At 41.2% G+C, this 5,652-nt stretch overlaps 1 non-coding gene across 1 annotated transcript; it reads right to left on the bottom strand.

Moving 5' to 3' along the window:
- Nucleotides 1-4,528: 4,528 nt before the first annotated feature.
- LOC115873888 lies at nt 4,529-4,661 on the bottom strand. The gene has a single exon (XR_004048662.1). It is a non-coding gene; the product is annotated as a small nucleolar RNA SNORA13 (small nucleolar RNA).
- Between the last annotated feature and the right edge of the window lie 991 nt (nt 4,662-5,652).

The raw sequence follows: 5,652 nt of genomic DNA, 5'->3' as shown, positions 1-5,652 counted from the left end.
TGGATGGTACAGTGATGCTGAAAGCTATGCCAGAAATATTCTAAAGGCCAGCAGAATTATATATATATATTATATATATATTTTTTCTGACCTCCTCTAACTTCACAAGGAGGAAGGCAGATCGCCATCAGCATTACCTGCCCATCAACTGTAAGGATGAGGTCAGACGTGCCCCCATCCCCAAATTTGTTACCAATTTAGATACCAATTGTCCCCTTGTAACACTCTCTACTACTTATTGAGGTTCAATATTAACAATGGCCACACACAACTCAGAGAACCTGGTCACAATTAAGAGACCTATTAGGGAAGTCAACAGGTGAAAATTTAGGACCAGAAATGCTCAGGTCTTCTGAAAAGCAGACGCCCTCTTTTCAGCCATACTTACCAGCAGGCCTCTCTGGCCCTTTGCCTTTCAGCCACAAGGCCCTTTGCTCTGCTCTGCTGATAACAGCCCGAGAGCACTCATCTCACGGCAAGCTGCGGTCTGAAGGTGCTCTGCTCTAGCTTCTTGGGGCTGAAAACCTAGCTTCCCCCAAGCGTCCCACTCCACAAGTCAGCCTCCTGCCCAGCGACATTCAGGTCCAGGAGCGACACTTTTCCTAGTGCTCTGGCTTTGCTGCTGCCACTCCTCTGGTGCTTTTGGGGTGTCATAGCTTTCTAACTCTGAATCAAGGAGGTTCATTGTGCAGGACTCAAAGGACATGCTTCATACCTGACTCCTCGATTGCTGAAATGAGATATCCCCTTCTTATTCTGAGAGGATTCACTTTATACTCAGCAGGATGACTAAATGAACCCATCCTCAGGTTAGCGTTTCAAGGTTTTATAACCATCAGTGACCTCATTACCATCCTTTACAACGGAGTCATATAAACCTATTGGTATCTTCCTCTACCTTCTCTTATCCAGATCCATCTGGGAAAGTCCTTCAGTGAGCGCTACACAGACTATAGCTACCAGAACCATAATAAGTGACGCACTGCGCTGGAGTCAGCTAGGCTGCGCGGGTCTCACACAGTTTCCAGATCAAACAAACTAGGAAGACACATTTGAAAATCTATTTCTAAAACAAAAAAAGGCCAGTAGAAACCTTTGTTATAATAGTGCTAGAAGATAAAAGTCAATAAAAATACAACTGAGAAAGTGCTACCACCCCAAAGTAAAGTTAACGTGAATGACATGGATGGAGGTGGTGTAGTATGACTCATAATGAAAAGAAACAACTACGAACAATCAGATTTTACAATCTTTCAGCCCAGGAAAATTATAGGTCATAAAAAATGAAATATGACACACAAAAAAGACCAACATGTCAGTGATTAGTGAGTGGATCGGGACAACCAGGGCCTATTTCAAGTTCCGTTAGCTCTGCTGATAATCCCCAAAGAGCGCCCACCTCGCTGCCAGCTTCAGTCTGAAGGTGCTCCGCTCTACGCCAGCAATGCCAAATTGAAGAGGACTGGGGTTCCATTCCTTGTGAAAAAGAACATTTCAAGATCAACTCTGAACAGCAATGCTGTCAGTGGTAGGATAGTATCAATGCACTTTAAAGGAAGACCAGTTAATACCACTATTATTCAGACACATGCACAACCACTAATTCCAAAGATGAAGAAATTAAAGAGTTTTTACCACCTTCTGCAGTTTCTGTTTAGAGCCAAGATTCACTTGATATCAGCAAAAATATTTTTAATACCCTGGCCTTTTGACATCTAGCTTGAATTTCTGGAAACCTTCGTCAATGCACTACAACCATTTTAAATTTTACTTGCATATGATATTGATAATATTTCTTAATACTCTCTTTTACTGCTGTGCCATCTTTCCTTGTAACGGGCACAGATATGGATCTCTTCCAGCCAGTGGGCCATGTTTCTTGGTTTACACCAGGGCATACACCTAGTGATTCACCAGCGTATTTCCATTGGTATTCTCTTGCTAACTTCCAGTTATCAATTGACATTTGCTGCTGTTCCTTCTCATGTTCATTTGTGCCCCGTCAGCAAATGAAGGTCCCGAAGGCTTTTCTCCAGCTGAGCCATGATGGTCGATTCGCCTGTGAGACGGCAGTTTTCCTCAGACATATTTTGAGTGCCATCTAGGCTGAAGGGTTCATATTCTGGCCATAACTCTGACAATTTCCTGCCATTCTTCATGAGCCGTTTAGTATTAGATAATGCTTTGATATTATCCATAGGATTTTCACTGGCTAATTCCTTTTAAGTCAACAGCCTGATCCTTCTTCATAGCCTGTTCTAGTCTGGAAGTTCTGCTGAAACCTATTCACGTTGGGTGGCCCTGCTGGCACTTGAAATACCAGTGATGTGGCTTTCGGCATCACGGTAACACACAAGCAAACACAGTAGGACAAACTGATTGACAAGTGATGGAAAATTACGGATACTATATTCCTAATTGTCATGGTGCTTATCAGTTTGGGATTTCACATATGCTTTTTCAACATTATAGACATACAGATGAACATTTGTGCTTTTTTTACATATAAAGGAACTTTATTTTTACATCATAGAGTAAATACCAACAGCTTACACTTGTATAATGCCATGTACTTTCTATAGGACTTACTCATTTTATTATTACTCATTTAATAGTCATTGTCATTATGATTTGAAGTAATGATAGGATTCTTCCCCAATTAAATGTTGAGCAGGTTAAAGTTCAGAGGAGTTAATTGCTATTTTTAAGCTCAGAAATATAGAGAGGGTTGGGACTAATAATGAATTCTAGACTAATGATTTTACATTCAGTAAGATTTCCATTGTATTCGCCTTGTGAACCCCATCTCCACCATCTTTTCCATTACTTAGTGCTGTTTATTATACTTGCTGGCAGGGAAAAATGGTGAATACATTTGTCATCACTCCCTCCTTTACTCACCCACTGGCATGGAATCAACCCCTACTCACCGTGTCCGTCTCTAAGACAGAGTGGAACTGTCCCTGTGCATTTCCAAGACTGTAACTCTTTACAGGAGTAGAAAGCCTCATCTTTCTCTAGCAGAGCTGCTGCTGGGTTGCAATGGCTGACCTTTTGATTAGCAGTCCAGACGATAAGCTTGCAGAAACGAATGTAGCAATGAATATCTTGGGGAACAATTAATTTGGACATAAAAATGGAACAGGCTTAGAATTTGGCAGCTGTATTTTTTACTATTGCTTTTTATGCGAATAACTCATGCCTTCTATGTTTCTTTACTAACTACACCCTCCACACAAGAGGTGTTTTTGTAACTATTATATATATATTTATATATGTATATGTGTATACATATATGTGTGCATATGCGTGTGTGTGTGCGTGTGTATATATATGGCAACATGTTTTTTAAAATTAACAACAGTGCTCAGGAAATACCTCCTGGGGCAAAGAAGGAGCTATTGACAAACAAATATAGACTGTGCATTCAGTGCAGTTCCATGGATAGAAAGTTTCATGGTTTAAAATCTGGGTGTTACATGTGATATTTACCCTCCTAGAATTTTCTTCTTTCCCCAATGCCCTTGGAAAATTATTATACATCTTGGATTTGGCTGAAAGCAGAGCACACTGGAAAGATGTTTAACTTTTTTTTCTCACTATACCTAGGCATTTGACTGTGTGGATCATGACAAACTATGGATAATCTTGAGAAGATTGGGAACATGTGAAACTTGTACATGGATCAAGGGGCAGTTGTGCAAACAGAACAAAGGAATACTGCATGGTTTAAAATTAGGAAAGGTGTGAATTAGGATTGTATTCTCTTTCCCTACTTGTTCAGTCTGTATGCTGAGTAATTCATCAGAAAGGCTGACTTATACGAAGAAGAATGTAACATCTGGATTGGAGGAAAGCTTATAAATAGCCTGCGTTATGCAGATGACACAATCTTCTTGCTGAAAGTAGGACATGAGGCACTTCCTGATGAGGATCAAGGATTTCAGCCTTCAGTATGGATTACCACTTAATGTAAAGAAGACCCAAATCTTCATAATTGGACCAAAAAGTCACAACAAGATAAATCGAGGAAAGGTTGAAGTCATCCAGGATTCCACCTTACTTGGGTCCAAAGTTATTCAAGGAAGCAGCAGTCAAGAGATCAAAGATGTGTTTCATTGGATAAGTCTCCTGCACAAGATCTCTTTAGAGAATTGAAAAGCAAGGGTGTTACTTTGAGGACTAAGCCAAGCCTGAGCCAAGCCGTGGTATTTGATGTAAAAATTGGACATTAGATTAAAAAAAAAGATGGGAGGAGAATCAATAAATTTGAATTGTATTGATTGCATTGTGTTGCTTGTACTGAGAAGAACACTGTGTGTGGTAAAGCAGAGGGGTACTGAAGAGGGGGAAACTCTCAAGAAGATGGATGGACACAGCGGCTGCAACAATGGGCTCAGGCACAGGAACAATCGTGAGAAGGGTGCGGGACTGGGCAGTGCTTCATTCTGTTGTGCATGAGGTCACCAGAGGTCAGAACTGACTCAATGGCACCTAAGAACAAGAATATCCTTTTTTTCCCCCCCTCAACTGTTTCTTATGCAGTGCCTCCGCCAAAGAAACCAAATTCAAGGGCAAAAATGGCTGCAAAAGCATGTAATTTATGCTTTTTTGACACCACTTTCCCAAGTTTCCGAAAGTGAATGGGCAACACAAAGGCCTATCCTTGTTTTTTAAGTTAATTGTGACTTCTTTCAGAAAGCATTTCCTTATTTTCTTCTAAGTTTCCCTTCTCCTTTGCTGACTCAGGTGCTCCACCACTGAGATCATAATTTCAGGCTATCCTCCCTAATTGGAGGAAGGTTCGTTAATAACCTGCAATATGCTGATGAAAGAGGCTGGCTGCCTTACAGCAAGCACTGGAAGCATTGCTGACTAGCAGCTCACATACTCAGGACATGTAATCAAGAGAGAGCAATCTCTGGGAAAGTACATCACACTTGGTGCAGTAGAGGGTCAGCAAAAAGAGGACATTCCTCAAGCAGATGAATTGATTCAGTGGTTGCAACAATGGACTCAGGAATAACAATAGTGAGGATAGCACAAGACCCTGCAGTGTTCCTGTTGTATACGGGTGTGGTAGTTACATAGTCTGTTGTCAATTTGAGGCTTAAGAGTGAAGGGGTGGAGTTTGGCCTGTCAATCAGATCACAGCTCGATGACCTCATTTGGAGGCGCTAAGGAGATAAATAGCTCGTTGGAACCGGGACATAGGTTTGTTCCCTGGGAGATATTGCAGCAGACAAGACACATGGAACTACACTAGTGCCCTGAGCTGGAGGAGCCCCATGGAGACCTCTGCCTGCTCTGGGATGCTTACATGCCACTGGATCCACAAGACTTCCCAACCACTGGCCTGTGATCTTCCTGTATTCGGTGTTATTGTATGTGTTTTATGAGTCTGAGGAGGACTTTATAGATAGGTATTGAACATATGGACTAATATTGGACTTGATCTGGACTGGGCTGGCATGTTTTCTTACTTTTCAACTGCTTTTTTATATAAAGCTCTTTCTTATACACATATGAGTGTCCATGAATTTGTTTCTCTAGTCTACCCAGACTAACATAATGGGGTCACTGTGAGTCAGAGCCTATTTCATAATACCTAATAACAACAATATTCCTCTTACATGTTTTCTTCTGGGGGAC

This window comes from Echinops telfairi, unplaced genomic scaffold (genome assembly GCF_000313985.2).
Source record: "Echinops telfairi isolate 266 unplaced genomic scaffold, ASM31398v2 ScPeMD7_7469;HRSCAF=8507_1, whole genome shotgun sequence".
NCBI classification, from domain to species: domain Eukaryota; kingdom Metazoa; phylum Chordata; class Mammalia; order Afrosoricida; family Tenrecidae; genus Echinops; species Echinops telfairi.
Note: the sequence above shows the minus strand (reverse complement) of the source record. Positions and strands in the feature narration are given on the sequence as shown.